The sequence below is a fragment of the Argiope bruennichi genome, chromosome 1 (assembly GCF_947563725.1).
Source record: "Argiope bruennichi chromosome 1, qqArgBrue1.1, whole genome shotgun sequence".
Taxonomy (NCBI): domain Eukaryota; kingdom Metazoa; phylum Arthropoda; class Arachnida; order Araneae; family Araneidae; genus Argiope; species Argiope bruennichi.
The window spans coordinates 83765893-83787370 of NC_079151.1; the positions used below are offsets into that span (position 1 = coordinate 83765893).

The 21478-nt window shown below is 27.6% G+C and overlaps 1 protein-coding gene across 4 annotated transcripts in view; it reads left to right on the forward strand.

The window, feature by feature from the left end:
* Positions 1-21478, forward strand: part of LOC129963232 (sodium bicarbonate cotransporter 3-like) — a 118744-nt gene that overhangs the window by 41102 nt on the left and 56164 nt on the right. The window contains exon 2 of one of the 4 annotated variants that reach the window (XM_056077451.1): positions 9786-9860. The exons of 2 other annotated variants lie outside the window; for them this stretch is intronic. The gene's annotated coding sequence lies outside the window, so the exon portion shown is untranslated. The remainder of the gene's footprint in view (positions 1-9785; positions 9861-21478) is intronic. One more of the 4 variants, XM_056077460.1, reaches the window with a different exon arrangement.

Genomic DNA, 21478 nt, shown 5'->3' on the forward strand with positions numbered 1-21478 from the left:
TTTGGATGATTTTTCCTACAGAACATCGTAGTTTTTTTTTAAATCCTTCATTTCAAATTTTAATTTATGAATATTACGAAATCTGTGGTTATAACACAGTAAAAAAAAATCATGAACTGGTATAACTAATTTAGCAGGTAAAATTTCTGTAAAGTATTAGTACTGTATTTAAATACGTAACTCAGCTTTATAGTAACTTAGAAAATCCCATAATTTCGAAATATAAAATTTATTTTTTGTGCAACTGAAGATTTAAGTAAAAACAAATGAAATACATATTCTTCCCCGCAATTTCAAATATTACTGAAAATTTTTCAAATTTTTTAACATTTTTCTTGATGTCAATGCAGCAAAAGAACATGTTATAGAATTATGCATATAAATTTCAGACTAATTTTCACTTATTTTATTTAATACTAATAATGTAGAATTTAATAATTGTCTGTAGAAAATTTATTGTAAGTTCTGTTGGTGCATATAATAAATATTTCAACTATATTTGATGAGAGAATTTTGATTTATTTATCATTCTCAACAATAATCGAAAATTTTACAAAAATGGAATCAGAATTTCTTGTACAGGAGACGCACACATGTATGTGAATCTCAATTTCTCTTTGATTGCTAGTAAGAAATTATCAGTGATAAACTTTGTCGAATGTAACCTGGTTAAGTTTTTCTTGTGGAAAATAACAGTCAGTGCTTCAAAAAAATTTGTATGCAAATAAAGTATTCGATTCTTTTATAATTATTTTAAACTCTCAATTTAAAATCCTGTTAAATTATTTTCTTCTTTTAAATAATTAAGCTTTGAGGAATTTTCTAATGCCAAATCTTTTGTTTTGATACATTCATTTTTACATGAAAAACCCTTGCCATTTTCAGAGTTCGGTAGATTTATTTTATTTAGAATTTCTGAAATTCTTTACTTCGGCAGCCACATAAAACAAAAATTCCTAAATGCAATAAATGTGTATTCACTTGCATATTATACGTAAAACAACAATTTTCATTTCCGTAGTCAGATGTGTCGCAAATTCTTTGATAAAACACACAATAAATAACGTAAGCAAAATGTAATTTATATCGTTTGTGTTTTTTGCTGAACAGTTTTCACGTTATGTATACGTGTAAAACTTGTTTGCGTTTCTGTACACGAAAGGATGCAGCTGTCTTCTTGAACAGTAGCTGCAGCTGGAAAAGCAAATGATACAGCATGCAAAACACAGCTATTTTTTGAAATCCCGATATGAACAGACATTATATGAACTTTTTTTGAACTGATGAAATGTTTTGTTCTTATAAATCTGAACATTTTTCTACATTCAGAGATCGTATTTAAAATTTTTATAAAAGAATTCGCTCAAATAGTTAATAAAAATTAACTTCAAAAAAACAATGTTCATTATTATTTATCTATATTTTCGCATGAATAGTTTTATAATTTGATGTTAAATTCTTCCAAATTGATGCTACAATCAGGCCAATTGAGAAATTTTGCTGAGAAGACAGTTTTTCAATTTTATCCCATCATTTTTAAGACAAACTAAAGAAAATAAATTTTTAGAGTAAGCTTTTCAAAAACACAATACACAGAATATTTTTTAATATGTTTTTGGATTTGATATTAATATTGATCTTAATATTTTGCTTCTGAAATAATTGGATGAAAGAAATTCGAATAGTTTTGTCATGTAATAAATAGAAATAAACGTGGTTTTGATGATTAGTAATTTGCTTTACATCGTATTTAGTTTGTTATAATTTAGTGATTCATTAAATCAGTAATTAACATTAAATAGTTATAAAAAGACAATTTATGGACTTTCGAATAACTACTACTTTTCCTAAAAGGTATTACGTTTCATTCATACAAAAGAAAACTGTTTAGGAAATCATCGTAAATTTTACATAGTAAATGAAAGTAAAACATTAACTTGGCAAAATATTTTTTTTATCTACAAGTTATTTTCAAGTTGAAAATTTTTGTCTGATAATGTCATTAAAGGATTTATTTGTTGATTTAAGCAGTGAAAAGTGATTGATTTCATGGTTTCCATTTACTCGGTTTATGCGTGAATTCTCTTACTTAATGTGTCTTCTACCATGGTTATTGGGTAAGCTTAGTCTGAATACCTAAATTTGCGTTTCGAGTGTGCGAGCCAACTTCGCAGAAATTATGAAGGAAAGAAACGTCGTTTGGAATGACTTCAACTGCATTTTCTTTTACATATATATATATATATATATATAAAAATAGAATGAATCTCTGCATATATATATATATATATATATATATATATATTTTAAACTTTAATTTATATTTAATTAATTTCAAGATTTTATCTTAATTTTGCCCATAGTAAGTTCATTTTCTTATTTCGTGATCCAATTCCACTTTCTCTACTTAATTAATTCAAGAGAAGCTTTATAAAATTGCTGAATCGGTTAAATGAAGACACTTTTACAAGCTCGGCGTGAAGGGGTAAAGAAATGTCCAGTAAGTACATTCTTTTTAAAAGATCCCTATGTTTCCTTTACATGTGATTGACATGCGTCAGAAATCCCTATCAGAATCTTATTAATATATTGGCACTATGAAGAAATATTTTCCCTATCAAAATCTAAGGTTATATAAGGCGAGGGATAATTTATTTCGGCGCTTCTTCCCCACTTCTGCTTTGTGCCCCGCTGTGGCAGACATGCAACGTCCGCGTCTCTGCTTGTAAATAGTTATGCTATCCGATGGATTAAAAAGAATTTAAAAATATAAAATGTATCTTCACTACACTGTAATTCTGCTTCACATAAAATAATGTTTCATATATATAATATAAGTTTCTATTCAAGCATTGAATAACTCCAAAGAATAAAAAGAAGCTCAGCCGTTCAAACTTTATAATTGAAGATTTTCCGGAGCTACTCTTTCAAATATTAAGTTAAAATATTTATAATTGTTTTTTAAGCTCTGATTTTTTCTCACATTTTTGGATTAATTATTAATTTTGTAGCAATACACTATCGCTTATATAAATTAATGTGATTAACTTTCGCATATGTAAATTAACATAAGCTTTTAAAAGAAGGTTACAGTTAAAAAGTGTACTGATTTTACAGGCAAAAATAAAGATTTTTAAAAATGAGCCACATGAGTGCTAAATGATTCAGATGTTTCATCTTTTAAAAATTGAAAATTATTCATATTTTTTGGCAAAATAATTAATGTTTTTTTGCTAGTAGTTGTTTTGTACATAAATATGTTCTTTTTTTTTTTAATGGTAGCTGTTAAAATAATTTCCATTAGTAACTGAAATCAAATCATTGTTTGACACAGGTACAGAGCTTTCTAATTTTTGAGTCCGATCCCCCTAAAGATCTCTAATGTTTGTTGGTTTAGCACAAGTGAAATCTAGTATAAAAGTTCAGATATCTTCCCAGATCGAGCTCGCTTCCGCCATAAAGTATGTTTCAAAATTACGAGTTCCATTCAAGTTAGAATGTTAAATAAGCTCAATGACGTTGAATTACTAAACATTATTCTTTCAGATGTATTTTTTTCCAAATGCAAAGTTAAATTCTCTTTTTCCTCTTTTCGAACCGTATGATATCGTGATCATTTGTTCTTATTATATACTTTATATAATTTTGATAATTTATTTAAAAATCGCCTTTTTGGTTTATTTTAAGGATCATTTAATGAACGTTTAAATTCTAAATATTTTGTCCAGTGTTCTTGGTGCACTTACTTTCTGGAATATTTTTCTTTTCCATTTTAAAACTTTTTTTAAAAAAACTTTTTTCTTTTCCATTATTTTATTGAATTGGTTTTCACACTCCTTAAATTCAATTACATCTTTGTCTTTTCATTCTAAGTATTCTTGTAAGTAATTTTTGAGAAAAGATAAGGTAACTATTTCTTTTTGGAAGCTCCCATTAAATTTTTGGCTAATGTCAACTGGGACATGAAAACAAAATTTCTAAGTTAACTCCAAATTGTGCTATAATAATCTCCTCTCTCTTTATTTGACTTAGTTCCGAAATGTGACTATATTATAATTCCAAAAACAAATGTACGTATTACGCGTCGGAATCGTACATCATACTTTGAAATAATTAGAACAAAAATGTTATAAAAATTTTGATATGTCAAAAAAAAATTTTTTTCTCCTTCCATGATTTTCTAATGTAAAAATATCTTTTAGGACGAATTAATCAAAATATATTTTTAGAGGAATTATTTATTTTGATAACTATAATATTTATCTTCCAGATTTCGTAAATACGTATGACATTTCAGAATAGCGTCTTAAATACTTATCTCTATACTTTCCTCCTTGATTCGGATAATAAAGTAATATTTATAATCAAAAAGATAATGTTTTTGGGGATTTATGATAGTACGATGGATTTGTAAATAAAAAAGACATTTGATTTATTGTGGCATTTGATAAAAAATATACTGTACAAATCTTGAGTTATTATATCAAAATGTAATTTAGCAATGCTGTGTAATCCTCATGAAGATTCTCCACTGAGTACCTACTTGCATTACGGTAAAATAACTTTGTATTTAAACAGCGGGACGTTTCGTGTGGTATTCCATTTTTCTCATAGAAGAATAATGCCATCTAAATATTTTCTAGACTTCATGAAGAAAATGTCCTTCATTGAGAAGAAATGAAATCTGAAATATGTTGTTGTTGATTTCATTTAGTTTATTTCTTGTCTTAAGTTCTGGAAATATTATTTGCATTTTTTTTAAGATATGCAAGTTTTAGAAAAACTTTCGAAATACAGAAAAGTGGATTCTTAACATCAGCATACATAATTCGACTTCTTATCTTATATGTATTCTTCTATGGTTGAAATTAAAATGTAACAAATTAGTTTCGTAATAGTTGAAGAATTTGTTTAATTTTATGTGTCGTTTAACTTTTGTCGTTTTTATAAACGAATTTTTGATTTCAAGAACTTACATTTGTGTTTTCTCATCCCCCCCCCCTGAGAATTAAAAGAAAAACATATTTTACAACACTTTTTAGAATTTGAGGTTTGTAGTACCTCATAAGCTTTATTAGAAAGAATTTATCATTACTCAGAAAGGAAATTTAACTCGTGTAATAAAGTTGAAAATCATCGCACATTTCAGTCTGTAATGAAAATGAAAGGACCGTATGAAATTTTCTATTTTTAATGAACCTCCTTAAGAATAAAGAAAGTGCAATTATTTAATTTATAGATGAAATGGCTATTTTTAAACTAGATGGCAATCTATTGGCGAAAAAATGATGAGAATAACAGTAATAGAACTTTATTAAAAAAAAACATTAATACTTAATGTTAATGTGATTTTGGAATTTGATGCTTTAAAAAGTGCACGTATTGAAGCATTTCTTAAGCAGTTATTAAACTTTTAACGCTTTACACTACTCGAAAGTACCATTCTAGATTATGTATCACTTTGACTTTTCGTAATTTCGATATTTAAAAAAAAACTACAGAATTATGAGAAGTTTCAGATCATTTTTTTCAGAAAAAGTCAATTCGTTGAAGTTATATAATAATTCTTGCATATTCCCTGAAGTTATATAATATGCTTACTAACGTAAGCTATCTGTAAGCGTAAAATGTAACATAGGCTTATTATATCTAATTACTTTTATGAGTTTGGAGAGTTTCAGAAGTAAAGAGAATTTCTTAGAAATGATGCCAAGATATTGTCAATAATTTATTTATTGTTATAACAGAAGAAAGTTATTAAAATAAAGTATTATGAAAAGATTTTAAAAAAACCAAAAATGGGAGTATTTAAATTAGCTTTTAAAATAGTATTCTGAACTTTTCTAAAAACTTGCTAGAATCATTTCTTATAATATGGAACTAATATGGTATAAAAATAGTTTCAGAGAACAATTCACTATGTCCATATATGTCAATTTTTTTTATTAAGAAAAGGAGGAGACAAGGAGACGTTTTCTGCCCTCGAATATTTTCATAATCCTCCATATTCGATGTTCAAGTTTTGTGAAACTTTGTCTTAAAAACTTAAGTATCGTCATTTTTCGTTACAAGAAGGCTGAAGTACATTTTGGTGTACCCAGTCATTATTTGCCCATGTAAGTTCATAAAAAAAATTTGGGGGAAAATAACTCCCCATATTTTTTCTTCTGAAAAACCACTGGAGGTCGCGATGTAAAACAACATTTCTCCATTTTCAGGAAACGGGGTACCCCGCGGTTCTTGTTCCCTGGCCTCAGCTGGAGGCGTCCGGCCACTGCCCTCATAAAGTGGACCCTTGCTGGGTACAGGTGGGCTCGAGGTCCGTAACCGTAGATAGAATGAAAATGGTGGTGCTAGAAGAAAAAAAAAGTGCTATATTATCAACATACAAGGAGAAATGTCTTGTAAGAATGAATTTAATCAGTTTTAATTTTTTGTATTCGGGCATATACAAAGAGATATTAATGCAATCATTATAAAACTCGACCTCCATATTTTGATGAATATCCTCGTTTTAAATCTCCCCAATATCTGAGAAAAAAATACTATTTGGAATTTTATCTTTCTATAAATAAAGTCTAAAAGGGTACAAACGATTTTATGATTTTATCCTTAGAGCAAAATAATTATAGAATTTTCAGTTTTGAACTAAATCCACGTACATGTTTTTCCAAACAATTTCTGCAGTAATGGTTAAATATTTTAAAATGTTACGTTATCCTAGCAAATTTCCTATAATAAGATTTGAAAGTTAAATCTAACTGATAGTTTTAGAAGAATGATATTACAAGAAATTATCTCTTGAAATCAAATGTTCTCCAAATAATCCCCTTTCCGATTCGTATTTACTTCAAGTTGATTTATAAATATGATCATATGCTTGCTTTAGAAAGAATTTTTCAAAAAAAATATAGAAAATTTATAAAAATATGTTCCATACAAATCGAAATGATTTAAAAACAATTTGTTGTAATTTAAGAATAGAAAAACGTCCGCATGCAATAAGCGAATCGTGTTAAGATTTTTTTCACGTTACCCAAGTTGTTTCCTCTGTATTTAATATCTTCAGAAGGAAAAGCCTCATTTACAGAGCTCTGAGTAAAATAATTTGCATTAAAAATTGATTGCTGAAATATTTCCCACAATATTTGAATAAAGGGGAGTTTTCTTCGATCAATTATTAATAGTTCTTTAATTCGTGAACCTATTTTACGTGATTTTTGGGACTTGGTCATTTTTTTTTATTTTTTTTTTGCAAAGAGTATTTGATATTTTATCTATTTTACTAATTCGATGAATGCTCCTTTTCTTTCCTCTTATTTTATATGATACGAAAATGTTTCCTCTGAAAATTTTAATGAAAAGTTTTAAAGTTTTATTTTATAGTCTTTGAAAAAATTTTCATTGAGCAACCAATTTATACTATGCTATTACTTGTATTGTCCTATGGTCAATATTTTTCGTCTGTCGATTATCTACTTCTGCGTGACCCCAACTGCTATCTTTGGCATTCGTTTCCTTTCCGACTTTAGCTTCGTAGGAAGAAGCTAGTGAAAACGACATTCAATCACGTAAGGTTTCCATTCGAACTCCAAATGTAATTGATTTTCGGCACTCGTTCAATATGTTTTCACTTCTTTTATTTCTTTAACTGATATAGATTTTATAGATATATTTGTGTATTTACTTTTCCCCCCCTTTAAATGTGAATATCACTTGTGGTATCATTAATTTTTCAGATTATGAAATTATATTAATTATTTGATTATGAAATAATATTTATTATGTAGAGAAAATAATGAAAAGGAATTGATCAAAATTTCTCTTTACTGTTTAACAATGTTGCAAAGCGCAGAATTTTGGATTTAAAAAAAATAGTTTCAAAGCTATGAAATTTTAAAATTCAATTATTATACAAAACATTTAGAAAATTTTAATAATACTTCTTAAAATTTATTTCATGAACACAAAAAATGTGCTTCCCTTTTTCTTTAAACTAGCTAATAGTCCAAAACAGAGGTTCAAATATTCATACGGTATTGAGTTGTAAAATAATTATAAAATTTCTAAGACTCTGATGGTTATGTCAATTTCCATTTTTTTTTCTTCTGTTAAATGCTATGGTTTTCTCGAATTTGCATTTGTTTGTGGATTCAGAAATTTGGACTTGTTAATAATCTACCGAAATAAGAATTAAAACATTGCTACCAGCACTTATGATTCGGTCTTATGATAGATTTTCAAATATTAAATTGTATTATTAGTTTAAGAATTATATAAAACTGTGTTGTAACTTATTTGCCATGGATTATGTGCAATACCACATTTTTCTAGCAGTATGCGATTTGTATAGCTGCGATTGTGGTCCTATCTTCTTTCTGGGCCTTTGCCAATTCAACTGTTGCAACCACATGCTTACGACACTAGTGCAAAATAATCGCACATATTTTAAGCCAGAAAAATGTCAGCAACAATATTAGCTTGCATTTAGGTGATAGAATCGGTTTCGAAAATTGATTTTATCTGGCTACATGATGAATACTTGCTGAAAGAGAAATATTGTATTCTGTTTGAAGTGTTCTTTAATTCTTTAGTTTGAAAATTTATAGTTTAAATTGTGCCAATTCATTGCTCTACATTTTTTATAGTATTGAACGATATTTTAAAATCTAAAGGTATATATTTCAACAATATCGGATCAAAATTATTAAAGTGTTTGAAATAAGAATTAAATCAATTTGAATTATTTTAAATTAATTTCATTCTTCAATTTAAATTTTCAATATTTTACTGGCTGAAAGGCATGTTCTTGACTTCTATACTGCATCAAAACATTTCTTCCGCATTAGAAAACATTCTATTGAGAGAAAATAGTATCTCTTGCATAAAATATTGGAGATAAACAATACCTATGTTTGAATTCCATTTAAAAGGTAAAATATTTCTTTGTCGTTTAGAATTTAACAAAGAAAAAAAAAATCTAAGTTACCTTGATTTTTTTTATCAAGGGAAACAAAATTTGAAAATATATTAAATCAAATTATTTCATATATTTTAAAATAATTCTGAAAATCGTGTAAGCATAAAAATTTAATTTACTCAGAAGAACACATGTTTGACATATTGTGTATTGTTTGAGAACATGTACATTTATTTCGAGATACAAAAATTCTCCATGCTTTTACGTATACGTGCAATTTTGATTTCGCTAAAATAAGAACGAGATAAAAAAAAATGAAGGACACTTGTTTTATCAAAAGTGTATAGAAACTTTTCACATATTTCTAATTAAAACAAAATAGTCTGATTTAAAAAGAAAATTATCGTAAAAGAACAACTGGATGACAAACACTATTCGGAAAAATATTTTTCTTATTTGCTACGTATAGCTCTTCTGCGGAATAAAAGTGGCAGAAACTATTGAAAGCTGTTTTCTAAAAATATAGTTGTTTTGGAGTATTTGTAAGGATACGAATGAAACATTAAACCCCGGCATTATTTATTATTTGGTACAAGATCAGTGATCTGAATAAAGAAGGCAATAATAAATTACATAGATTAGTCGGAAATATTTTCCTGCTCGCTTTTCATTACCACAAGTATAAAATTATTAATATCTTTATAATGTGCAATTCTGCTTTTCAAGGTTGTTGCTTTGTGCTTTAAAAAAATTTCATTTTTTTGTGTAACTGTAAAGAAAGTATTTTATTTATATAATGATTTAATAATTTTATGAAACTCTTAAAAACTGCACACAGCTAATATATATTATTTTGTCTTTCTAGGTAAGCGTGCATCGATGCAATTGTATTTCCTTCAAAAATAGAAGATTTCCTTATTGTCAGATTTTTGCGTGGTGGGTAGGTATTATCTGGGACTCGTTAGTGATAGAGGCCTTATTTTCACTGCAATTTAAAAAAAAATTAAGCCTTTGATTGTTCAATAAGGAAAAATCGATTTATTTAGTAATTAATTGAAGGATAATATTAAGTTTTTAATCCTGCCACAAAACTTGATGAAATATATTGCATTTGTACTCTATCGTAAATGCTAATTTTTTTTACAAAAATTCTATTTTTGTTTATAAATATACAAAAGCACTTTTCTTATTTCGAGATGAATTCTGTATGTATAAATAAATATACGAGCTCAGATTCTTTTATTTGAAACTCGCTCTTAAGTTTGAAGATCGAATTTTAGACCGTTTCGCATTGAGAATCGGATTACAATGATAAAAGTGTTTTAAATAACTACAAAAATTTGAGTTAGAAATTCAGATATTTTATGTGTGTGTCTTTTCAAACTAAACATGCATGATATCCGTCTATGTGTCCTAAAATATAACGTCGTAAGATTTTAATAGCTGACATTTTTCAGATTTTTCTGAACAGAAACTTTTCAATAGTTTTATTCTTTTACGACTTTTTAAATGTAAAATAAAATCCTAAATTTCGAGCATTTTAGTTAAAATTATGCTTATATCATATATTGGGTTATTCTGGAAGTGCCGTTTTTTATTAATGGAAATCAAGTATATACTTTTAAACTGGAATCCTTTAGTTATTAAATTTATCACATTTTGCATAACTTAACTTTTTAAAAGGTGTATTTAAAATCTGTTATTTTAAGATTAATATAAAAATGTTTTTCTGTTTTGTATTTAAAGAAATTAATCTTTTCTTCCCAACAATTTTTCTTTTCTGGAAATAATTTTATCGTTTCAAAAAGTATTGAAATAATGTAAACATATTAACCTGAAGCGATGACAATTCGAACCTTATGTATTCATTTCTTAATCATAATATCAGAATTAAAATAGTAAACAATTTAGCTTTTTTTTTTAACTTAGACATCTTTATCATGATTTAGGTAGAATTAACTTGTAAAACGCCTTAAATATTTCATCACTCGCAATAAAAATATAATCTCTAATATTTTATTTACAATTGTTTTCTTTTTAACTCTAGATAAGCACAAAACAAAATCACACACACGTGTAATCATAAGCCAGATAATGAAATGACTCTTCATCCTCATTGTTGCTTAATTTTAATTTTTTTATTCATGAACGACTGTTTACAATATTTTATATTATTGAAGTTCTGCAATCTTTATCGAATCATTATCAAAAAACATATTATATAGTGGAAATTCAACGATTCCTAGACTATAAAATCTGTCTTTTAGACTGTAAGATCTGTCTTTGGGAATGCATTTTAAAACATTTTTAATTTGCCGAAAATCCGAAAATACTGTCATCGGGAACAATGAAGCGTTTTTCAAAGAAAGCGCCCTATGTTTTAAAATTAATTCGTATTGATTAAAGAAAGTATCCAAAAACGTGTTAACAAATTTTAACTTTTGCAAAAATCTAAACAGACTTTCTGGAAATGGAAAACCGCCATTTAGCTTCCGGGAATTTATATAAAATGCTATTTCTCTCTAAACAGTGGCATTATTCTAATTTTGTTTGAATATTCATTTCCCCTCTGTTTAAACCATTTTTAGGTAGAAGCCTTTGAACTTATTTACATATTTTCTCTGGAATTAGATATAAACTTGTATTTTACATTATATGCTTTTTCACGCTCCTTTTTAAAAATGAGAAAGCAAATGTCTTCGCTTTTGAGAAAATGGTCAATGAAGTTCAGAATTTCTTTTATTTAAAATTATTTCTTGCAGTTTAATTCGAGATTTTCTGTATTCAGATAATTAATGGACAATCATTAAATACCTTTTTCCAGCTTTAATTTTTCTGCTTTTTTGCATAATGTATTTATTATTTTTAAATCAAACATGATTTTCTGCAACAAATATGCATATAACTTTAAAAAATCTTCAATTAAATGTGTTGGATTCTTAAAATCACAAAGAAGAAAAAATGATAGTAAACTTTTTAATTTAATAAAATAAGTTTTTTAAATATTTAACCGCAATAAATACTCTCTACATGAAATTTAAATCTCTGTAGCATTTCCTGCTCAAGCTCAAGGCAAAATAAAACTTTTATGTATTTTTACACATGATCAGATATTAAAAAGCATTTCGTGGAGGGTTTCCAGTTTTTCTGGGCTCTATGCCAATATGTCTGTTGCATCTTAGTGGAATTTCTAAGTTATGATGTTCATCGTATTTGTTCATGACTTTTTAGAATTTTTGTTTTATATTCCCGACGAAATTTCATTTTCTATTAAATTAACGAGCAACTAATTACGTACGAACTCGAATTAAAAAATAATTTCTAAATTCGAGAACTATCAGTTTGAGATAGCTTCTTTAAATTCAATGAAGGTCATGAAAAATTTAATTGTATTAAGTATTTACAGGGTTCACATTTTAAGTTTAGCTTGTGGTAATCTCTGTGAATTTGCATAATGAATTATATGAATTATATTGAATTATAATGAATTGGTATATGATATTATTATATTTGCTGCTAATATGACAAGGATTCTTATGAATTTAAGAAAACTATAGTTAAAAGAATAAAAGTCAGTCTCCAAAGTATACTTTTTAAAATCGAAACAAATAGGAATTTACTATTTTTCGCTGCAAATAAATAAATAAATAAATAATTTCTCAATTTATAAGATCAAAAATTAAAATATCTTGGAATTAATTTGGTCATTGAAGTATCTAACTTCCACATCTAAATTAAAGAGAGAGAAATCAGGTAATTGAAAGATATATGAGGTCTGAAAGATATATGAATCTGGTAATTGAAAGATATACGAGGAATTCAATTATAATATTAGATGCTAAAAGAAATTCAGGTAAAAATCTGTAAAAAATTGTTATATGGCGCTGAAATTTGGTCTAACACATTTTAAATTCGAGTACAGAAACTAATACTTTTAAATATCGCGAAGGCTTTTATATCATCTAGGACAATTTCTATCGAAGCAGCCCAAATCTTCACCTTTTGTCCTCATTTAATCTCATTATTAAAGAAATAAGGAAATTTTACTTTTCATTAAAACAAATCCATTTAGATAAGAGATTGATTCTTACACCTTTTACATTTGTTTATTGTATTAAGAAAGCATTGACTCCTCCTTATTTTATGATAATATTACTATGTTTAGGATAATTAATGCTTGTATTTATTGGTGGGGAGGGGGAAGTGAAAAGAATCATCACGGACGGATCAAAGTTATTCGACAAAGTTGGATGTGGTGCTGTATGTTTTAGTGAAAGCGATAAAATGTTCGAGTGGGAAATAAGGCTTTAATTTAATTTAAGAAGAGAGACTGGCGTTATTAAAAACTATTGAGAGAAAGATTATTTTGATCGGGCGAATTTCTTCATCTCTACATTACATCAAAAAATGGCATTATTTATTGGTAAAATTGTAAATTTGTACCACTATTAATTAATTTCATGTCGGAATTATTGAAAATTTCTTGTATATATGATATCAAAATTTATCGAATTTTTAAAAATTCTTTATCTCACATAAAACCGATCGTCAACTGAAACCGTCTCACTGAGGGTTATTATTTAAATATTTGCATTTTTTGCGGTAGTTTAATAATTTGTTTGATATTTTGTTCCTGAAAATATCTCCGGCTTTTTGTACTTTCTAATCCAAAAATGCTTTCAAATTGCAGTTAATTATTACTTATTTTTCTGTTCCACTAGCTTTTAAATACAATTCACAGAATTGTTTTTGTTTTAAAAACAGAAAAAGATTACATGTTTTCCCTCTATTATTTTTTATGACATTTTATATTTCCTTGTTAGTAATCCAACCTTAAATCAACCTGTTTCCTTATTATTTTTATTTTTATACTAATTGGTATAAACTTATCTGCTGACACAGTGAATGCGTATATTTTGTTTTCAATCAGCTACTCGCCGTGATATTCCTTATTGACATTGCTTTAACGTCTCTTCATTTATTTATTTTTTATCCTAAACCTCTCTTTACAACTTCCTTTAATACTTTACTGTTCAACAATTTTTATTTTGATGTGCATCAGTTTTTTTTTCAAAGTAATTTACGATATGCTTTGAGTGTAACTGGAGCAGGCCATACCCTCGCGCATTTCGATGAGCAAGCGACAGGCAGTCTCTGAGGAAATTAAGTATTTTACATATGTGGGACAAAGAATGATTTATGTGGGTCAGTAGGGCATTGCGGATGGTCACTCCCAGAGGTCAACCTTCGGCGAATATTAGTTTTTTTTCTCAAGGTCTTTCTCAAACGACCCAACCAGAATTTGATTAAATTACAAAAAATGTTATCTTGTATTTATCTTTTTTCTTTTTTATTTAATAATTCCCAATAATAAGATTAACTTCAACAAGAATATGTGCTATAAATATCATTAAAAAATGTTTATTCATTTAACCTTCACGTATAAACATGACTACTGCCTATTCAGAATATAAAATTTATTTCCTAAATACTTTCTAGAGAATTCTACTTTTTCTCTAGAAAGTATTTCATGCAAATTTTGTCTCTTGTAATAATTGCTCAAATGATATAATGATACTTTTTAAATTAAATATAAGAATTTTACATAAATCTGTCAGAAAATGTATGCAATAAAATGGTGAGGCTTTGACACAGAATATTTGTTTTTTCATTTGTCGCCTCTATGCTTCAAATTATTAGCTGCGCCGTTTTAATAAAAATACACCTTAACCTTTTCATCATTCAACTTCTATAAATGTTCTAGGTATCTGAAAAGATATGAATAAAAATTTGAATCGCACTGTCCTTCTTCAAAACGTGATTGTTTTCTATATAGCACAAAATAAGTTTACTAAAATGTATAGCTTAAAATGTACTCGCTGTATTAATGTATGTATCCCTACAACTATATTTGTTGGAGGAAAATATCAATTCTGGTACAACTGACGAAATCGTTTCTAATGATTTTAAGGATTGAAGAAGCAAAACTCAGTGCTTAAAATTTTTCAGTATTTAGAATTAAAAAAATGACAATTTTTTTTTAAATTTATTCTTACATAAAAATAAACTGTTTGGAAAAGAGATTCGAACTTCGTGACTACAGAAACAATGTTCTCAATTGAACACTTTGTTCTCCTTCTCTGGTCATATACAAAATTTGCTTTTATTCCAGGCAGCTTAATTCCATTCCTCATCACGATTATTGGAATTATTTGTTTTGTCTGAGTACTTTTATCCTTATAATTACATCTCTCATATTTGGAAATCAACAATTAGCGAATCACACTCATTGAGCTTTAAACAAAAGAGAAATGTTAAGTAATGTCACCTATCAAGTCACTTTTCTTTTGATATTCTGTGATGAAATATATGAAAAAATAAGTACCCATTTTACTCAGTACTTATATTTTCATATGTTACGTAAATTAGGTTATAAATAAATAAGTTATTTAATATACATCCTTTTTTTTAAAAAAAAATTAACAATATAATTTATTACTGAAGAAGGAAAATTTAAAAACTGGATTTTAGCAATGATTTGTATTTTAAACATCCATAATCCATTAGCTTACTAAATAATAAATTTGCAATTATAATTAATAAAAATTAATTATAATTGCAATTATAAATATGTATGAGGGGAGGAAGTAGTTATAAAGTGGCGAACGCATGACAGTTATGTTTGATGATCAACGACTCCTTTGTTGTGCTGCCTTTGCATAGGATCACCTGATGATAAAACCAGCTCTAAATCTGCCAGTTCTAATCGTGTTGCCTTAACTTTGTTTACACGCTGATAAGATGAAAATATTCAATTTCCAATTTATCTCAATCCATGTAAAAATTTAATGAATATATGGTATGTATAAGTTTATTCAAGTTAATTTTGTCTTTTAAATTACTTTTGGTTAGTTATAATTTTGAATTTCAGATATTATTTTATTCAGCATAAGAGTCGCAAATGTGATTATTATTGTAAATAGATTAATAAAAGTTCATTGAAGCTTCTCGGAAGGAAAGTAATGTTGCCACAGTTTGGCATATTTTAAAAAAAATTGATTCTTAAGTATTTCTCTTGTGATATATAATTGTAATTGATAATAATCATTTTTTAAAAGTAATTTCAAATCCTATTAAAATACCATATTCATTACCTTTGAAATCTATTGCCGTACTTTTTAAATTCTTTCAATTAGATTAAATATCAAGCATTCTAAGATAGACATGCATTTTAGATCAGATATATACGTGTGCCTGATATTTAGAGATCTCTGCAAGCTGAAATCCATGAAAAACATCACTTATTCGTTTCACCATCCATGCATCGTGAAAAGAATAAAATTTGTACAAATATTCTATAAGTTTGTTTGAAGCTACTACTCTATGTAAAATTTTTTCATTTATCTGTGTAAATCTAGATATATATAAATCTATATATCATATATATTTCCATGCAAAAGAAACGTATATGAGAACAAAATATTTTTCTTACTAAAATTATTGACCGTATAAAAATGATCGAAAAAATAATTCATGATGGAATAATTTCAGATCAGGAAGATTTTGTTATTCGATGCTCTAACGCTGTCCATATTATCTAATAATGAATGTTAATATTTCATTATCATTTCTTTGAGTTATATAAAAATCTGATTTCGAATAAAATGTAATTCTATTCCAGATTATAAAAATGGAGACTAACTTTTCCTGACTCGTATTACATTGTTCATAATAGAGAAAAAATATTTTTTTCGGTACTGTTGATTTATTTTAATTTTATATACGTTGTATGCCTACAAAAACAAAGCTGATAAAAATAAAATTATCATGATTCACAGTTTCTTTTCGGTTTATTATTTTACTATCAACATGAATAAAACAAAATTTCCATTTTCCATACGAGTTACTGCGTCTAATAAAAATGCCGATTACCGGAATCCAATACTTCTTGCACGCGATCATAGTTATTTTTTCAAGTTTCATGTGAGTCTTTCTGCTCAAAATGATAGCGCACTTTCATTATCAGAACCATTATTGGGAAAATATCAATTGATTGGTCATAGCAAAATAGTTTAGAAAGAACTGGGTACGTATGCGAGCATATGAGAAAGGAGAAATATCTATACTTGATTCTAATGTAGATGTTGTTAAGATGCAGTGAAACCAGTGGTTAAATTATTAGATGTTGCTGTGGTTATGTAAAAGGAAGACACAAAACTTGAATATATGATGAAACTGATTTATAATTTCCACAATTACTCTTTTGAAATTTTATGATAAGGTGAGGAGGTTGTCACTCAATATCAAATAACTGCTTGGAAGCCTAAAGGGCAATACTTGAGGTCAAGGTGAATGTGTTGAAATTACATTTGCTGCTCATAATCGTGCTTTGCATTATCTATAATTTATTCATATTTATTTCTCGCCAACACACTAATTACGCTATATTATTATATCTAGTAACACACTGGTTTCACATCATTATCATGTTACACCAATGTTTAGTCAATAACCTTCGCTTTTAATATAATTTATGATAGCAAAGAGTTACTTTATATTAATCATGGTAAGTTCTGTAGAATACGTGGAATGAATGGGCTTTGCCTGCCAAGCTGCTTGCATGGGCGAGGTGTATTGGAAAGCGAAAGATTTTTCTGTGCAAATGATCCGACAACTTAACCTTGCTACGCCATCCGTTAATTCTAACGTAGAGAAGGTAACTACTGAAGAAATAAACGGCGGCTCCATGACGTAAGCAAAGCCTCACCTTGATTTTGTCAGATGCTATTGACACCGATTTCAGCAGATGCAGGGCGCGAACCTTTGCCGTCGTGACATTAGACGACGCCAGACACATGACGTACGTTCTTATTGAATAAAGAGGTTACGCAATATAATTTTACCAAAAGAATTTATTGATTATACTACGCAATATAATTTTACCAAAAGAAGTAATTATAAAAATTGATTTACCTGAATTATTTAAAAATCTGAAATGCTGAAACCTTTAAATATGATAATGCTATTTTAGCCATCGGCGCAACATGTAATTTTTCCTTCAGATTCTATCATTTCTTTGTTTTGCAATCATTTCGAAACTTCATCTTATAATAAAGTAAAAATCTTTATATCTTTTTAAAAAATATCTTTAAGTCGCCAATAAAAAAAAAATATTCTTTTGTAACCATATATTTAGTTCGTGCGTAAGTACTTCATGAGTTCTTGTGTTTCATTAGGCATTCAAAAATCTACATCACTTCCCTCTTAGTAGAAATTATATGAATTTATTCAGCTTTTAGAATTCTATATATAATATAATATAATATAATATAATACAAGTCATTATTTTAAAGAAATACGATGACAAAGTACTTTAAAATCCATTACCTCATCTAAAATGATTAGTTGTTTTACTTCCTTTCGTTTCATTCCTTTTTTTGTTTTTGCGCATCGATTGTATATTTTCGTGATTAGAGTGACTTTTTTTCCTTTGATTAATTTCTATTCAGTTTGCCAATCAAGTTGTAGTAAGGAAACTGAATTTTACGATTTTTTTTTTCAGTCCAGAAAACATTAAAATTTGAAAACGAGAGAGTATTGGAGATTATCCTGAAAACAAGTAAATAAAAAAAATGAAGAGATCGAAATAACGTATTTCGAAAACATATTATTGTAGCAGGTGTAACGAAAACTATATTTAAATTACTATTAAACTACATTTAACTATAAGATCTGACACCATTTACATCAATTGAATCATGTCATTATGCTTTTCAAACGTAAACAAACGAGTGATATTTGATCTGTGCCTTCTTTCTGATGAGTTAAATATTAATCTTGCAACAATCAATCTTGCAACATATTGTTATCGAAAAAGTGAATTCAACATACAAATAAATAGATAAAAGAAAATCTTGGAAATTGTACTAGGAGAAAATTTGTTTCTTGTTTCTCAGCGTGCTGACATGTATATGAAAGATCAGAACTTTGGTGAAAGAGAACTACAATGATAGAGGTTTTTAAATTTTGTGGGGGTCATTTTTGGCAGAATGCAAAAAATATCTTCAATAAATATACAACATGTTACCATGACGACTAGGAGCATGTTTCAACAAAATACAGCTGTCCCGAGATAAGAGAACAGAAGACTTAAGCTTAGTGTCCATTTTTTCCCTCGGCAAACGCGGTAGAATTGTGCCATCCATCCAAAAAGTCTCCAAAAGTGCACCATTTTGAATAGGTATTAGAAACTAGCCGCCTTTCACAACCAACTTGTTCGCCAGGCTTAATGCTGACTAAATGTTGCCATTAATTTTTTTGTGTGTATTATTCGCTTAATAGTTTCCTCAGCAAAATATTTTTGAGCCTCAAATTTTGACAGTCGTATAATTTGTATTGGTATAAAAAACTTACGTTGTTTTGTTCATTGTATTATGTATCTCTCTAATTTTTTATTAGCTTAAAGCTTGAATTTTAAATTAAATCGGAAGGGATTAAACATCAATTAATACCAAACCTTTCTGTTGAAACCAAACGTGTGCGTTTTAAAAAATAAGATTCAAAGTCTTATACTCTTGCATTACAGAATATTTTTTATATATAATTTATGCTGTATCTCATATAATTATTCAATAAAAATTTCGGTGACTCGTCATGAAGTTCATTTTAATTACTCATATGCAAAATATCGAGAAAGTATTGTAATCCTCAAAAAATTTCGAAATCGTAATTTTTAGGAATCTCCACGCTTTAGACTTCCGTGAGTTTGAAAAATACCGTTTTGCAAAATGCCTGGCTGTGTGTGGCAGAGATGACTTGAAAAAAACGAAATCTGTAAATTTCTATCAAATTTGGAAAATGAGAAAATTCTGTTCAGGAAATCTGTTCGAATATAAGTTAACATGATGAGTACAAAGTTAAGGGACTAAAGGGATAAAATACGCCGCACGGATTTATCATCTGTGTTGTAGATACTTATAAATAAGAGAAGTGAAATTCTTATTTCGATGTTAATATCCAAAAACAAGATACATTTTTTTCATCTTAATCTTTCCATTAGCAAAAGCACGCTATTGAATGTTTTTATAAGTAAATTTGAATTTCTTGATAGCAATTAGGCATTGTTATAGACTGTGTATTAAATTAAATTCCTAAAAAAATATTAAAAATAACAAATTGCATAAAAATTAAATATATATATAATTTAATATGATAATTTTTATACATTTTAAGGTAATGAGAATTTTTTTTTCAATATATAGTTCTGGGAGATATAGTCATAAACTTCCATTGGTAAGTTATAGCGATTGGCTATCGAGTGAGGTTTAAGCCTATTTTCATGCGCGATGAAATTTTTTGTTTGACATCGTTCATTTCTTTTATATTCTCTTTTCTCTCACTAAAGGGAGTTTTTAGAATCACGTCGAGTCTTCTCAGGAACATTTCTAATATTTTGCATTCCTTAACCCTTTAAAGGGCCATTTTTTTCTAGTCATATTATGTTAAAATATTTTTGGGCTTGAAATTAGAACAAGAAAAGGGATTCATTTAGCGTATTAGATAAATTTAATTTAATTTGATTAATTAATTTGGTTAATTAATAATTAAGTAACAAATCAAGACACATCATTTTGTCTGAGATAAAGAAGTGAAGCATCTAAGTTTGACTTACTAAAAAAATTTGTCAGAACTTATGCCAACCTACATAATTTCATACAAAAATTGATAAATTTGGTAGGAAGCATACTTCCCACGGCCCTAGAAGAGGTTAATTAGCGAAGTGCGGAATTAAATGCAATTGTGGAAAATAAAGCGCTCTATGAAACAGTCTAAAATGTTCGTATAGCGATTTGTTTATGTTCAACTGTTGCCATTCGAAAATAAATAATAAGAGCGATTTCTATGCCACGTAAGTTAGCTTTTTATATTTATAGATGGTAAACGACTTTTAGGATTGTAATAAATTGACTAGCTAGAGATCGCCGTAAAATAATTTGACGAAAATTAATCTTAAGTTTAACCAAACGAACTTTAGAAAAACTTCTGTGCTTGGATTCACCTGAATCCTATAACTATCAATTGTATATTCATGAAAATTACTGGTTATATATTTACGAATATAATGCTGCATTATCTTTTGTGTTTATGGAGGCAGAAATAAGTATTCCAACTGGAATTGAATTTCATTGTTTCAAAATTCATATCAAATGTACTATTAAGTTTTATCTTCATACAATACTATAACTTAGTATAGTATATATCACTATTGTTCACTGTAATTAAAGCGAAAGCATCAAACGCAAATCAATGTACTATTTTTATTCTATAAAATAATCCTTTTATTATAATTACGCTTAGATAACTCGCCAAAAATTCCTTAATAAATTTAAATAACTTGCTTTGATATCATTTTTTACAAATCTTGAGACATTGTTCCTCATTACTTTCATTTTCATCATTATTTTTGTTTCATTTGAATGTTTTATTTGTCTTCGAAATGTTTACAAAGTTAAGAAAATGACCTTTTTCAACGCCCTGATTTTTTATGATGATTTAAAT